This window comes from Protopterus annectens, chromosome 1.part2 (assembly GCF_019279795.1).
Source record: "Protopterus annectens isolate FY-2018-M chromosome 1.part2, PAN1.0, whole genome shotgun sequence".
NCBI lineage: Eukaryota > Metazoa > Chordata > Ceratodontiformes > Protopteridae > Protopterus > Protopterus annectens.
The window spans coordinates 47,120,508-47,138,547 of record NC_056727.1 but is presented as its reverse complement, the minus strand read 5'-3'; positions in this window follow the sequence as shown (position 1 = coordinate 47,138,547).

Here is an 18,040-nt window from a genome sequence, read left to right as displayed (position 1 = left end):
AATTGGGATAAAGATATTATTTTTATTACTATAGATGTCAAAGATCTTTTTTCTTGTATCCCGATAGATATCGGACTGGAATATTTCAGTAACAGTCTGAGGAAACATTCTGCCCTCCCTTGGGAGAAAATACAACTGATTGTGAGTATGATGAGTCTCATTTTAGAACATAATTACATAGAATTCCAAGGAAAACTGTTTCGACAAACAAGAGGCACTGCAATGGGAGCATCTTGTGCACCCATATTTGCCAACCTTGTTATGTTGGAATGGGAAGAAATATTTTTGTTCCCCAGTGAGTACTATAAAAATATCATCTTATATACCCGTTTTTTAGATGATTTATTTATAATCTGGAAAGGTAAGAAGGACACCATAACTGAGTTTATACAATACATTAACAACACTACAGAATTTTTAAAATTCACTCACACAGTTGAAGAAAAGGGAATTGCATATTTAGATACATACATAAGCAATAATGGGGAAAGATTTACTTCTAAATTATATAGGAAACAAACCCATTCCAATGACTACATCCATTTTGGAAGTTGCCATCCCCCCCACATATTTAAAAATATTGTGAAGGGACAGTGTGTGAGAGCAGCACGCATGTCATCCACACGAGAGCAAATGATATATGAATTAGAGTTTATACATGAATTATTCATGAAAAGAGGCTATCCTAAAAACATGTTAGACGATGTAACCCAGTATGTTAAGCTACAATGGGGTAAGAAATATTATCCATTATTAGGACATGAAGGATTTAGTAATAAAATAAGTAAAATATCAGAAAGAAAAGTATGTGTGATTATGTACAATATGTATAGTAACTCAGTTAAGGAAATTTTACGTAGATATTGGAAATTATTGTCCAATATGGAAGATGTAGGCAACATAGTTGGATTATACCCACAAGTTGTATACAAAACAGGTAAGAACCTTAAGAGAATAGTAGAAAGTGGGGATTATAAATACAAAAATGACAATAAAGAAAAGGGTGCAACAAAAAAATGTGGAACATGCACACAATGTATACACATAAACGAAGACATATGTATTAAGTTAGACAATGTCATTAGAAGCACATGTAAATTTCAGGCTGGTAATTGTAACAGCCAGGGAGTTGTGTATTTGGTGAGGTGCACAATCTGTTCTGCCTATTACGTAGGCAAAACGGAAAGAAAACTAAAAACACGCATCTACGAGCATATGTACAAAATTAAGAAAATAGATGATAAAAATGCTCTAAGTAAACATGTAAAAGACAAAGGTACAGAACACACTTTCAAATTTGCAATTCTTGAAACAGTGGATAGATCAATAGGTAGGGGAAATTGGAAAGCTAGATTAGGGGCATTAGAAAGTAAATGGCAAATTTGTTTAGATGCCACTACCAACCCCGGATTAAATGAATATATTAGTCTCAAACCTTTTTTGATATTGGGTGAATAACAAACTATATTATGCATATATTTTTACAATTTTATCTAGGAAGAACATTATGTATTAATGAGAAGCATATTATTGTTAACTAATGAATTTTAGTATTAAGGTTTTAGAAATTCAGTATAATTTTGTATATGTATATTTGTATTAAGTTATTTTTAAATGAAGTAGAAGTAACTGATGTGATTAATTTATTAATTATATAGATTTGGCGCCAAAATGGGTATATAAGGGATATGAAAGGTCTTATATGTTGGTTCTGATGAAGTCTGACGTGTACAGATGAAAGCGCTAAACCTGTTTCCAGTTTTGTTACTTTTATGACAACAGCAGTGTGCTAGTGTGGAATAAACATATATTTTTTATACATCAGTGTCTTGACACGTTTGTACAGCAGAAATCCAGCTGCAACAGAGTGTGTAGACGAGCCCTGTTCGAGCTTAGAAGCGGCAGACATCGGCTTGGTTCTCTCAGTAGTTCTTACTTTTATTTACTTTTATTTCTTTTGTATGGGGAGTGTCTACTGGTTTCCCCATCTGTATTACCTGTGTTATGCCTCACTGCAGCTGTGTGGTTACACCAGGTTCACGGTTATGGGTGCCATCTCGGTCCTATGCTTGTCCATCCCTCGCAATTGTCTACTGGACACTGGTATGGAGCAGTACACATTTCACACCTGCATTTCGCATTAGACGGTGGATGCTTTGCACTATCAGTGGGGAGTACGGCACGTGCTACTCCCACATCCCTCCCATGGTGCGGGACAACGTATTATCTGCCAAACAACACCGAGCCCCGTTACTGCATACCCAGGATCCCATGGATGCAGCCCTCGACGGTACCCATTACACATCCTGCATGTGTGCGGGAATGGGATGTGGACACAACTCTATGGGCTCTACAATATGGGAATATCTGTACATATGTCCCGCATTCTGTGGACAGCTGTAGTCAACCCTGAACACGCTGGGGGTGCATATGTCTGGCTGTACCATAGACACGGCTGTCAGTTATTTCGGGTCTCCCGATCGTGGCTGGTTGACATTGCATACGGATGAATCTCTGGGGTCCTACTATGAACACCATTGTGCATATGTACAGTGTAGACCTTGTTGGACTGTGTCCATCTGGCTAGTGGGTTTGACCGCTGCTGTATGTTCCCCAATCGCGGATGTGTGGTTGCTACCCATATTATGTAGTGCTACGTTGACCAGGGTATTCTAAACTGAAACCGGATGGTGTAGATCCAATGATGCAGGCTAGGAGAAGCTTTAGGTCATCCACCAATGTCCCATTAGGATATGTCCGCCACAGTATCGGCAAATGGACACAACCAAAGAATGTAGATCCTATTAAATCATTGACGGATGTTCTTCATAAGCGTGAACGCCATAGTGTCAGGATCCTATGACTTTCCCACTTAACGTTGTTGGTGTGCCGTTAGTATGTGTTCCACAGGTCGGCCATGTGTTCCACGGTATGGTAGCGAGTGATCCCCATTCACCTTCTAGCAGATTGGGTGCTGTGTACGCCGGTATTTGCACGGCGGTCTGACATCGTATGTGGAGTCTCTACTGTAGTCCCTATCTGTATTCCCTGTGTTGTGCCTTACCACAGCTGTGTGATTCCACCAGGTTTGCAGTTATGGGTGACATCTTGGCCGTACGTTTGTCCATCCATGGGAACTGTCCAATGGACACTGGTGTAGTGCTGTACACATTTCACAGCTGCATTTAGCATTCTCCGGTGGGTGATTTGCATAATTAGTGCGGAGTAACGCATGTGCCATACCCACATCCCTCACACGGGGCGGGACAACTGATCATCTGCCAATCAACACCGAGACCCATGTCTGCATACCCACGATCCCATGGCTGCAGCCCTCGACAGTACCTGTTGCACATCCTCCACGTGTGCGGGAATGGGATGTGGACGCACCTGTATGGACTGGACAATCTGGGGATTCATGTGCATATCACCTGCAGTTCATGGACAGTTGTCATTAACCTTGGATACGCTGGTGGTGCATATATGTAGCTGTGCCGTAGTCATGGCTGCTGCTTCATCTGGGTCTCCCGCTCCACGCAGGTTGCATTGCGTACAGATAAATTTTTGGGTCCTACACTGGACACCAGTGTGCATATGTAAAGTGTAGAACATATTGGACTGTGTCCATCTGACCAGTGTGTTTGACTTCCGCTGCATGTCCAGCAGTCACGGATGTCTGTTTGAGTACCCATATTATGTAGTGCTACGTAAACCAGGTCTTCCGCCACTGAACCCAAATGGTGCAGTTCCCATGATGCAGGCTAACAATTGCTTTCACTAATCCGCAGATATCCCGTTGGGACATTCCCGCCTCTCTATTGTCACATTAACACGAAGAAACCATGTATAACCTATTGATTCATTGCAGGATGTTCTTTATATGTGTGTACGCCATAGCTTTAACATCCTATACCCTTTCTATTTGACATTGTTGGTGTGCCATTAGTATGTGTTCCGCAGGTCACCCATTTGTTCCGCGGTATGGCAGCGAGTGATCACCATTCACTTGCTGGGAAATTGAGTGCTGTGTACGCCGGTATTATACGGTCTGACTTTGTATGTGGAGTCTCTACTGTAGTCCCTATCTGTATTCCCTGTGTTTTGCCTTACTACAGCTGTGTGATCCCAGCAGGTTTGCTGTTATGGGTGCCATCTTGGCCGTAAGTCTGTCCGTCCATGGGGAATGGCTACTGGACACTGGCAGAGGGCTGTACACATATCACAGCTGCATTTAGCATTCTCTGGTGGATGATTTGAATTATTAGTGTGGAGTAACGCATGTGCTATACCCACATACCTCCCACGTGGCGGTATGACGGATTATCTGCCAATCAACACACAGCCCCATTTCTGCATACCCACGATCCCATGTCTGCAACCCTCGATGGTACCCATTGCACATCCTCCATGTGTGCGTGAATGGGATGTGGACGCACGTCTATGGACTCGGCAACCTGGGGAGTCCGATCCATATGTCCTGCATGTCATGGACACTTGTCATCAACCTTGAAAACGCTGGTGGTGCACATATGTAGCTGTGCCGTAGTCACGGCTATCAGGTCTTCTGGTTCTCTAGATCGCCACCTGTTCACATTGCATACGGATAATTTTTGGGTCCTACAATGGACACCAATGTGCATATGTCAAGTGTAGAACGTATTATACTGTGTCCATCTGGCCAGTGGGTCTGACTGCTGCCGTATGTTCAGCAATCACGGATGTCTGTTTGAGTACCCATATTATGTAGTGCTACGTAAATCGGGTTATCCGCCACTGTACCCAAATGGTGTAATTCCAATGTTGCAAGCTAACAATTGCTTTCACCAATCTGCAGATATCCCATTGGGACACTCCGCCTCTGTATTGTCAACTTTACATGAACGAAACATGTAGATCCTATTAATTCATTGAAGGATGTTCTTTATATGTGGGTAAGCCATAGCTTAACCATCCTATAACCTTCCTAGTTCACGTTGTGGGTGTGCCATCAGTATGTGTTCCGCAGGTCGCACATTTGTTCCGCGGTATGCAAGCGAGTGATCCCCATTCACTTGCTGGCAGGTTGAGAGCTGTGTACGCCCGGTATTCGCGGCCTGACATTCTATGTGGAGTGTCTGCTGTACTCCTAAATGTGTTCCCTGTGTTCTGCCTTACTACAGCTGTGGGATTCCGCCAGGTGTGCAGTTATGGGTGCCATCTTGGCGTCGTTTGTCCATCCATGGGAACTGCCTCATGGACACTGGTGTAGGGCTGTACACATGTCACAGATGCATTTAGCATTCTCAGGTAGATGATTTGCATTATCAGTGGAGGACGATATGCCATACCCACACACCGCACACGCCGCGGGACAACGGATCTTCTGCCAATCAAGTCCGACACCCATTTCTGCATACCCACGATCCCATGGCTGCAACTCCCGACAGTACCCATTGCACATCCTCCATGTGTGCAGGAATGGGATGTGGACACACATCTATGGACTGGACTATCTGGGGATTCCTGTGCATATGTCCTGCATTTCATGGACAGTTGTCATCAACCTTGAACACGCTGGTGGTGCATATATGTAGCTGTGCCGTAGTCACGCCGGTCACATCATCTGGGTCTCCCGATCGTGGCCGGTTGACATAGCGTATGGATAAATTTTTGGGTCCTACAATGGACACAAATGTGCATATGTAAAATGTAGAACATGTTGGACTGTGTCCATGTGGCTAGTGATTGTGACCGCTGCTGTATATTCCCCATTCACGGATGTCTGTTTGACTACACATATTATGTTGTGCTACGAAACCCATGTTCTACTACGATTAACCCAAATGGTATTGCTGTACTGCTGCAGGTTGGCAACTGCTTCAAGTAATCCTCAGACAGCCCAGTAGGACATATACGCCACTGTATTGTCAATATGACACAGCCAGACCATGTGGACACGATTGATTCATTGACGGATGTTCTTTATAAGCGGGAACGCCAGTGTTTCAACATCATATGACCGTCCGAGTTGACGTTGTTGGTGTGCCATTGGTATGTGTTCCACTGGTCGCCCATGTGTTCCGCAGTATGGCAGCGAGTGATCCCCATGTTGTTGCTGGCAGATCGAGTGCTGTGTACGCCGGTATTTGCACGGCCATCTGGATTTCAATGGGGGGTGTCTACTGTAGTTTCCATCTGCATTTCCTGTGTTATGCCTTACTGCACCTGTGTGATTCCACCGGGCTTGCAGGTATGTGTGCCATCCTGGTCGTAGGCATATCCATCCATGGGGATTGCCTACTGGACACTGTTATGGCCTGTACACATTCCACACCTGCATTTAGCATTATCCGGTGGATGCTTTGCACCATTAGTGGGGAGTAGGTCATGTGCTGCACCCACACCCCTCCCACGGGGCAGAACAACGAATTATCTGCCAAACAACACCGAGCCCCATTTCTGCATACCCAAGATCCCATTGCTGCACCTATCGATAGTACCCATTACACATCCATCATGTGTGCGGGACTGGGATGTGGACGCACATGTATGGACACGGCGATCTGTGGATTTCTGTTCATATGTCCTACATTTCATGGATACCTGTCATCAACCTTGATCACGCTGGTGGTGCATATGTCTAATTGTGCCGTAGTCACGGCTATCACATCATCTGGTGGTTGGAAACGGCTGGTTGGAGTTCTGTTAGAATGTATTTTTGGGTCCTACAATGGACACATATGTGCAAATGTAAAGGTAGATGTTGCTGGATTGTGTCCAACAGGCCAGTGGTTTCGAACGCTGCTGTATGTTCGCCAATCGCGGATGTCTGTTTGACTACCCATTGTACGTGGTGCTACGTAAACCAGGTGTGTTAGAACTGTAAATATCTGATGTATAACCAAAGATGCAGGTTAGCAACTGGTTTACATAAATCTCAGACGTCCCAATAGGACATATCCGTCACTGTACTGTCAACATAACACCACCGGAACATGTTGATCCCCTATGTATTCATTGAAGCATGTCTTCTTTATAGGTGGGAAAGCCATAGCTTACATATCCTACTTGACGTTGTTAGTGTGCCATTAGTATGTGTTCCACAGGTCGCCCATCTGTTCCGCTGTATGGTAGCGAGTGCTCCCCATTTTGTTGCTGGCAGATCGAGTGCTGTGTACGCCGGTATTCACACGGCGGTCTGACTTTGTATGGGGAGTGTCTACTGTACTCCCTATCTGTATTTCCTGTGTTATGCCTTACTGCAGCTGTGTAATTCCACCAGGTTTCCAGTTATGGGTGCCATCTTGGTCGTACACCTGTCCATCCATGGGAATTGCCTACTGGACAGTAATATAAGGCTGTACACATTTCACACCTGCTTTTAGCATTATCCGGTGGATGCTTTGCATCATTGGTGGGGAGTAAGGCACGGGCTATACCCACATCCCTCCCATGGGGCGGGACAACGGATTATCTGCCAAACAACACCGAGCCCCAATTTTGCATACCCAGGATCCCATGGCTGCAACCCTCCACGGTACCCATTACACATCCTTCATGTGTGCGGGACTGGGATGTGGACGCACTTATATGGACACGACAATCTGGGGATTTCTGTTCATATGTCCTGCATTTCATGGACAGTTGTCATCAACCTTGAACATGCTGGTGGTGCATATGTATAGCTGTGCCGTAGTCACGGCTGTACACCGTCTGGGTCGATCGCAGCTGTTTGATGTCTCAAATGGGTACATTTTTGGAGTCCTACAATGGACACCGATGTGCATATGTAAAGTGTAGAACGTGTTGGACTGTCACCATCTGGCCAGTGGTTTTGACTACTGCCGTATGTTCCCCAATCGCGGATGTCTGTTTGACTACCCATATTATGTATTACTTGGTCTATCTATATCCACGTGCCAGTAAGCGTAAATACAGCAAACCTTTAGTCCTGGTCATCCTCATAAAAGACATCATTGAACATATATCAGGCCAAAACGGACAATGACAGAAACGATACACTCCACAGTCAAAACATACTAAGCTCTTTCACCCACTAACATGGGGCATCGTCGGAGTATGAAATACATTACATAGTCATCCCTTATACACTTCCTTCAGAGTCAGTTTAAAGTCAATTAATCAATAAACCTGCTCATAGTTAAGTGGACAGTGCTCCATGTCTTGATGATAACGTGACATATACAAATCAGTGTTGCATACATTACTTAATGGAAACAATAATACAACAACAATGTGTTTATATAACTACAATATTGGTCAATACAATCAGTCTATTGACACATAGTTGATAATTGTTGTGAGTAAACCTTAGAATGTAGTGTGTTGATCATGATATGAAATATCAATGTATAACTGTTGCATTACGATTCCAATGCATGGAATCATTAAGTACAATTGAAGCATAATTTGTATAAATATGAATGTAAATGAGAGTCACAATGTTACGTGTGAATATGACTGTATCATAACTATATCAATATGAAATGGAATGAACTGTAGTTGTTTAGATCTTCTTTTCCGGTGACAAATCTATGTCCATGCGTCATATATATATACGGGCCGTCGGACTGCTGTGTGTAGATGTATACATGTGAACCCCTCGTTTCATACCTTTCTTTGTTACTGTCTGTGGATTACCTGTGTACACACATCAATTACCATGCCATACCTTTCCGCTGTACAGGTTCTGGCATGGTGTACGGCTGGTTGGCCCGCAATCTTGCTGTGTGTTACATTGACCAGTGTCTATCTGGCAATTCGCTGGCGTGTCATGTGTGACCTTCTTGCTTCTTTAGGGACCTGATCCCATAATTGTGACGTGCTTCCACTGGCCATATATCTGTCTGTCGTCTGGGATCTGTGTGTAACCAGTCCTTTCAGGACACTTTCTATTGTTGTTCTTTTTTGGTTACATATATGAGTACTTTGGTATGTTGTGCTATGATTGTGTGTGGAGCATTTCTCCACGGGCCTCTGCTAACACTGGACATATATCCAGCTAGCGTAGCCCGGTCAACAAGTGTGAGCCACCTGGATGCAATTCATATGGGGGCACCTTCTGACAAGTGGGTCGGGTTACAGATGCATAACCGTCATCAATCCATACTACTAACACATACGTTATTCTATCCACATTCTATGTTTGCCTCATCACATAGCGTGTGTTTCTCACTATTTCTAATGGTACTTTACATGGCATTGCCCGGTTCCATACTTTCAGAGGCTGACATTTATGAGACCTGTCTGGTTGACGTGGAGGACACATCCTTAACCTGGCCTGCTTCGAGGGGATCACACACGCGCGCACTGCAATCCCTAATTGTGGGTTACGCGCAGGCGCACATGCATATCCGTATTCTGTCTCCATATGTTTACTGGGCCTGTGTGGTTATGTGGTCTGTGTTAGTTGTGACTATTCCGGTAACATATCTCTGATCCAGTTGACGGACGTGTGCGGAACGCACGTACACCTTTATACATGTAACAGTCTTTGCAGCATGGACGCATTACGTACACGTTCACATGTATATGTTCCATAGTCGTAATTCAAACGGGACTGCATTCACGTTTGCCGGTTACTGTGACCACTACACGTTAGCTGTTCGGTGTCATTAATATGCATACCCATGGTACTTAGCTACATTTACATATCCCCCCACCCCCCCCCCGCACTCACGCACGTCACTGGCATCCATTCTCCTGCTGGGAAAGGTGCGGTACTACATGTTAAACATTCCTTATTCCCTCCCGTTCATGTCCCAGGATGCATATGTCGTAACCGGAGGGATGTTCAGATCACAGGGGCTTATATCCCCAACGCATACAGGCCTTCGATTGTCAGGGTGTTCCTGTGGTGCTTTGGGTTTGGTGTTGTCTGCCCAGTGTACGGAACAGCCCTGACCGTGTACGAATGTTAGATGAGTCACATGGGCACGGTTTGTCCGTGTCTATGATACCATGTCCCCCCCCCCATAATTCCTAACCATGTGCGCTGATTGGCCGGCGTACCCGTTGTAGATCTTGTTATAGTAATTGCACACGGTCTGGTCGAACGGACCTATTTCCATTACTGACTCTCGGTATTCATGACCTGTCTCGCCATATTACATGGGTTTAACATTGCGTGATGGCTTTCACTGAGCCACGGACATGTCCGTTGCTTAGTTTGGGCCAGTCCCGCTCTGCTACACACATTTAACATGGCGGAACAGGTTGAACAGCTCAGCAACGGGGACATCGGCCTCTCCGTCGCTGTTTAGTATTGAATCGCTATGTTGACTTTGTTTCACAGAGCGAGAGAGTGTCGACATTGTTAACGGACATCTCGCGCAGTACGTCCGCACCGCCGCGGGTGGCGTATGTCTGCGTTTAGGCGGCGGACAGGCATTATGCTGTGCCATTATGTCTGGGGAATATATGGTTTCTTGCCATAGATGATATGTCATACTAGCAATGACCCGCGTCTGGGAGTGGGTACTGCTGTATTTACCCATGGCAAGAGTGGCCTTAGGTCACGTGGTGCCCTAGGCAGAAGTACTCCATGATGCCACCGCCACATCACCCGCTACCCCCGTCCTGGTCTACCTACACAAAATAAAGGCTTGAAAGGTGCCCCGAGTAGAGCGGCGCCCTAGGCAGCTGCCTAGTTGGCCTATGCCTAAGGCCGCATATGTGTGTGGTCCCTCGGGCGTCGGACTCGGGAATGCACCACGTCTGCCGTGAGTATATCTAGCATTACCCACATCCAGGCGTGGTTTATTGCTATGATGTTCCATGTGTACGGACACCTGTGTTTGGACAACCTACAATAGCTTCTACTGTTGGCATGCAATGCTGTGGGTGGTGCCGGTTACCATACATATGCCTTTCTCAAAAGCCAAATTCACACTTCTGAACACTACTGTGGTCTCCTTTGAGGCCCCTGAGCCAGTGGTAAACATTACTCAAACCGCTGAATCACGTACATATGCCTTCCACCAGCACCTACAGGACTGCATGGATCAGGCAATCCCATACAAAACTGAGACTCTTTGTACCAAGGCCAAGCATCCAGTCTGGTGGACCCCAGCCATGAACAAGCTCTAGAACGACTGGAGGTAGCTACTACAAGATAGAGCGGAATACTTGTAAGGTAAGACACCCTTGCTCATTGTATGTGAAGAACTACAAGCTGTCAGGAAATCAGCCAGGGGAAATTCAAAAGAGAAATCAACAAGGACTCGACAGACAATCATAAGGCCTTCTTTAGCTATGTTGGACACCTGGGAGGACACTCCCAGATATGCTCACACTGGGTTCAGAATGATGTGAGGATGACTGAACCTACACACATTGCCAACATACTGGCTGACAGGTTCGGTGCTAACTTCTCCCCCCCCTCACCCCCACATGGAGAGATATCTATACCAGAGGATTGTAGATCCTGGAACTTCTGTGACACACAGGTGGAAATGCTCTCTCCAAGGCAGTAAACACAGCATCCATGGGACCAGATGGTGTCCCAGCTGTGTACTCCATGAACTCAATGGGGAATTAAACCCACAGTTAGGACAGCTGTTTAACCTTAGCCTCACCTCAGGATATGTACCCAAGTAGTGGCACAAGGCGACTGTAGTCCCACTTCACAAGGATGGTGCATCCACTGACCCTGGTAATTACCATCCCATTAGCTTGACAAGCCTTATCTGCAAAGCCATGGAGAAGGATCATGATGGAAGTCATACATAATGACATAGGGGACTTGCATACTTTGGATCCAACCCAGTTTGGCTTGGTCAAATGCAGATCATGCCTTTTAAACGTGTCTGACTTATTAGGATCACTCACCAAGGCCATTGATGAGGGCAAAGCAGTCCATACAGCCTACCTCGACCTGGCAAAGGCCTTCAACACAATACCCCCCTCAGGTATCATTGATAAACCCGTCAGCTTGAATGTAAATACATACTTCGCCAGATGGGTTGCAAACTGGCTAAGTGACAGAACCCACATGGTCATAGTTGCTGGCGCCATGTCATACTCACAGCTGGTCACAGGTGTTGTCCCACGGGGCTCAGTCCTGGGTCCACTATTTTTCCGCATCTGCATTTCCAAAGTACAAGCAAACACAGGGAGGTTATGGCTGACAATGTTTGCAGATGACTGCAAACCGGGTGCCATAGTCGGACACACATCTGACACAGATATCCTTCAGAAGGGCCTCACAGCTATGGATAACTGGTGCCAGAGACATGGCCTACAGCTAAATGCCGGGAAATGCATAGTCATACCCTTCGGGAAGAACAAGGTTACCCCTAGCTACCATATAGGTGGCAATCCACTGAGCACAGAGGGAGTTACCAGGGATCTGGGGACCCGTGTTGTCGGTAACCATTTGTTCGACACACACGTTGCTAACGTAGTTAGGTAGACCTTCTACATTGCCCACCTGATCATGAAGGGATTCACATCTAGATCAGGGGAGGTCATTGTCCCCTTGTACTCATCACTCATTAGACCTATGATTGAGTACAATGCCCCGTTCAGAATGTATCTGACCCGACACCTGCAGCAGCTGGAAAGGCCCCGACAGTTCATCCACAAACGGATGCAGGGTCTCAGGAATATGTGTTATGCTGACCGACTGAAAGGGTTCCATCTCTATTCCGTCGCATACCACTTGCCCAGAGGTGACCTGTGCCTGGCATCCAAGGCCAGGTCGAACCCGGATTTGATGACTATGCTTCACCTAAAGAATCTAGATCCCTCAGAAACACAAGGGCAGGTGACGTACACCTTGACACTGTCATTAATAGAACATGCTGGTGGGACAGATTCATCACCCAGACACTCACTATGCTGTGGAACAACATCCCAGTACATGTGAGGCAGAGCACCTGGCTGGCCTTGTTTTAGTATTTTGACAAGGATGTCTGAATTGCTTTATTCAACTAACCTTCTAAATGAATATTTACTTTACCACGTTTTGAATCTTTGCATTCCATTGATATATTTTACATTAGTCATAATCATAGTGTTTATCTCTATATATTAGGGTTCATTTATATTACTAGGTGTCTCTAGTTCTTTTAATATATTGGCACAATCCCTAGAACATATATATGTAGCTTATACACTCAGACACTTGGAAAACATTATGTTGGTTCTTCTTTCATATTTATACATATATTTTTATTTTCGCTGAAGAATATACATTTTGAAGCAATGTCTGATTTACTCACTGTGTGCAATCTGTAACCCGAGTAGAGTTTTTAGCTTGTTCGCCTTTAAGGCATTTAATTAATACTTAGCACATCTTATTTACTGCCCAATTAAGGGTTTTAAATGTAGTAGGTTGAACTGCATTGTATGTATTCTGAAGAAGTCTGCTTATAAGCAGGCAGCTAATAAACTATGGTGACTGCATTTAATTCCTGGTGGGCTCTGAGTGGTCACCGACCGTTTCTACAGTACCTCATTTTTGCTTTGGACTTTCTCATCTGGTTCTCTGTGTTATTTGTATGGGGAATGTCAAGTGTAGTCCCTATGTGTATTACCTGTGTAATGCCTTACTGCGGCAGTGTAATTCCACCAGGTTTGCAGTTATGGGTGCCATCTTGTTCATACGCTTGTCCATCCATGTGAATTGCCTACTGGACACTGGTATAGGGTTGTACACATTTCACGCCTGCATTTAGCATTCTCCGGTGGATGCTTTGATTTAATAGTAGGGAGTAAGGCAGGTACTACACCCACATCCCTCCCACGGGGCGGGACAACGGATTATCTGACAGACAACACAGAGCCCCATTTCTGCATACCCAAAATCCCATGGCTGCAACCCTCGACAGTACCCATTACACATCCTTCATGCGTGCTGGACTGGGATGTGGACGCACATGTATGGACACGTCGATCTGGGTATTTCTGTTCATATGTCCTGCATTTCATGGACACTTGTCAACAACCTTAAACACGCTGGTGGTGCATATGTCTAACTGTGCCGTAGTCACGGCTATATCATCGTCTGTTGTTCGGACACGGCTGGAGTGGGTTCTGTGAGAATGTATTTTTGGGTCCTTCAATGGACACCAATGTGCATATGTAAAGTTAGATGTTGCTGGACTGTGTCCAACTGGCCAGTGTTTTTCACTGCTGCTGTATGTTCCCCAATCGCGGATGTCTGTTTGACTACCCATTCTACGTGTTGCTACGTAACCAGGTGATTTAGTACTGTGAACAAATGGTATACATCCAAAGATGCAGGTTAGCAACTGCTTCAAATAAACCTCAGACGTCCCAATAGGACATATCCGTCACTGTATTTTCAACATAACACCACCGGAACATGTTGATCCCCTATGTATTCATTGAAGCATGTTGTCTTCATAGGTGGGAACGCCATAGTTTACATATCCTAGTTGACATTGTGGGTGTGCCATTAGTATGTGTTCCACAGGTCGCCCATCTGTTCCGCTGTATGGTAGCGAGTGCTCCCCATTTGTTGCTGGCAGATTGAGTGCTGTGTATGCGGTGTTGGCACGGCGGTCCAACTTTGTATGGGGAATGTCAACTGTAGTCCCTATGTATATTTCCTGTGTTATGCCTTACCACGGCTGTGTAATTCCCCCGGGTTTGCAGTTGTGGGTGCCATCTTGACGTGCGGCTTGTCCATCCATGAGAATTGCCTACTGGACACTGGTATAGGGCTGTACACATTTCACACCTGCATTTAGCATTCTCCGGTGGATGGTTTGCATTATTAGTGGGGAGTAAGGCAGGTGCTACGCACACATCCCTCCCACGGGCGGACAAAGGATTACCTGCAAAACAACACCGAGCACAGTTTCTACATACCCAGGATCCCTTGACTGCAACAGTCAACACTACCCATTACACATCCTTCATGTAATGCGGGACTGTGATGTGGACGCACTTCTATGGACTCGGTACCCTGGGTATTTCTGTGCAGATGTGCTGCATTTCATGGACAGCTATCATCAACATTAAACACTCTTGCGGTGCATATGTGTACCTGTGGCGAATCCGCGACAATGAGTTCACGTGGGTGATGGCGGAAGCTGGCAGGCATTCCATGAATGAAATTTTGGGTCCTACAATGGACACCACTGTGCATATGTAAAGTGTAGAGCTTGTCGGACTGTGTCCTTGTGGCCAGTGGGTTTGACTGCTGCTGCGGATGTCTGCTTGACTACCCATAGTGTGTAGTGCTCACGGAAACCATGTTTTCCGAGACCAGAACCAATGGTGTACATCCAATGTTGCAGGTTAACAACCGCTAATTAATCCCCAGAGGTCGGTTAGGAAGTATCGCCACTTTATTGTCAGAACAACACCTCAGACTAGGTAAATCACGGGAACTTTAGCCGGTCTTACGACCATTTGCAAGTGTAATTAGCAGACATGTGTCAATACATGTATGATAATTCATATTAATCATGCCGAAGTTAATCTATGTTATTTGGACAATGGCTTCTGCTATTGGCATCCGTTGCTGTGAGTGTTTCCGGTTACCATACACATTGCTTGCTCAGAGGCAGACTTCACAATTCTGAGCACTACTGTGGTCTCCTTTAAGGACCCTGAGCCAGTGGTCGACAGTACTGCAGCCACTGCATCACCATAATATGCCGTCTACCGGTACCCACAGGACTGCATGGATCAGTCATTCCTTACCCAACTGTGGTTCATTGTACCAATGCCAAGCATCCAGTGGTGTACCCCAGCCATTCACAAGCTGTACAACGAGTAGAGGTGGCTACTACAAGGCTGGGCATACACCTAGAGAGGTATGACACCCTTGGTCATTATATGTGTACCAGCTACACGCTGTCAGCCATTGCTGCATGGTCCAGGGGAGCACGTTCCACAGATATAGGGGCCTCCTGTGGACCTACGGCTGACAATCATACAGCCTTCATTTGCTATGCTCGGGACACCTGGGAGGTCATCACCCCACATATGCTCTGAACTGGGTTCACGATGATGTGGAGTTTACTCAACATACACACATTGCCAAATATAATGGGCTGAGAACTTTGGTGACGGACATCTCCACACCCTCCCCCCACATGAAGAAGATGTCTGTACCAGCGGTTTGTGGTCCCAAATGTTCTGTGATGACTTGTACCACGGGTGGGACATGCTCTCTCCAGGGTAGTGAACATAGCATCCATGAGACCAGCTGGTGACCCGACTGTGTACCCACTATCTCATTGAGGAACTGGTAAATTAGACCCACAGTTAGATGACAGCACTGTTTCCTTTGTAGCCTCACCTCAGGTAATGCCCATCTTGGTGCTGTGTACGATCGGCGTGACCTGTAGTCCCACAGCCATTGCTGAGCGGCCACCAATGCCTCCACTGGACCTCTGCTGTTATTACTGTCCCATTACCAAGGAGGAGACCTATCTGCAAAGACATGGGAGGGACCCATACTGCGGCTCGTGATGCCGAAGGCATAGGGGACCTGCATACTTTGCATCCAAATCACAGTTTGGCGAAGCGTTCAGGCGGTTCATGCCTTTAAAGCCATGGTTACATCTTGGGGACAGTCACCCAAGCCATTGATGGGTCTTCACAGTCCATACAGCCTACCTCCTCACCTGGCAAGAGCCTTCAACACATTACCCCCTCAGGTATCGCTTGATGATGAAACCCATACTGGCTGGGGATGTGGAACACGTATACTGGGCACAGATGGGTTGCTCAAACTGGCTATGTGACACAGCCCACGCGGTCATAGTTGCTGGCAGCATGTCAGACCTACTGCCTGTCGCAAAGCGGTGTCCCATGAGGCCCTTCCCTGGGGTCCACTCTCTCATACATCTACATTTCCACAGTACAGGCGCATTACACAGGGGTGTTATGGGCAACATTGTTTTGTAGATGACTGCTAAACAGGTGCCATAGTGGGACGGACATCTGACATTGATATCCTTCAAACGCCTCCCAGACCCACTGCATATCTGCTGTCGGGGACATGTCCCACAGCCAAATGCAGAAAGTAGATGCCAACATCTTGTGTACCTGTCGAGAGTACTAGGTCCACCCCTGTCCAGCATATGGGTGGCAGTCCACTGACGCGAGGGTGATTACCAGGGATCGGGGGACAGGATTTGTCGGTCACCATTAGATTTCAACTTACCGTTGCTATCGTGATTCGGTGGGACTACCATTGCCCACCTGTTTGTGCGAGGGATTCACATCTATAGATCAGGGTAGGTCTGTTTGTCTCGCTAGCCACTCATTACATGTTACACACCTATGATTGACTACATTGCCCCATTCGAGTATCTGAAAAACCTACAGCAGCTGGGAGGCCTCATAGGTTAATTGTCATACAGATGCAGGGGGTGATGGATTTTTGTTATGCCGCCCCACCTGTAGGACCCCCGCCCCATTCGTCACATACCTGTTGTTCAGTGTTGACCTGTGCCTGACAAAGAGGCCATGTCAACCCATATGTCATGTTATGCTTCACCTACTGTATCTGCATCCCCCAGAACCACAAAGGGGAGGTGACATGAACCTTGTCACGGTCATTAATGGGATGTGTTGGGACACATGTCACCCGGACACTCACAATGCTGTGGATCTACATCACAAAATGTGAGACAGAGATCCTTCTAGCCTTGTTGGGGATGTTGTCCATTGGAGGGGGGTCTGGAGATACAGGCCAGGGATGACATCATTTACACTGCTTGAAAGAGTTACAGCAATATAATAAGTATTTTATCTCCAGCACAGAAGGTTGGCAAAGGAATCCTAACTATGGTGTAGGGTTATGGCTGAACTTTTGGCCTACCCTGTACCTATGGACCTATGAACCTATATTCATAGTTTGTCCCATTTACACTTGTCTATCCCTATCCTCTTTCTCATGTGTATATTTCTGTGGTGATTGTCCTCTGTTTTCTTGCAGGTATGCTGTCTACAGTGCACATACGTCCGGTTGATTACAGTGTATCTTGTCCCTAACACTGTGATACTGAGGACTACCACACATCCTTCACAACATTACATGCATATGTCCCAT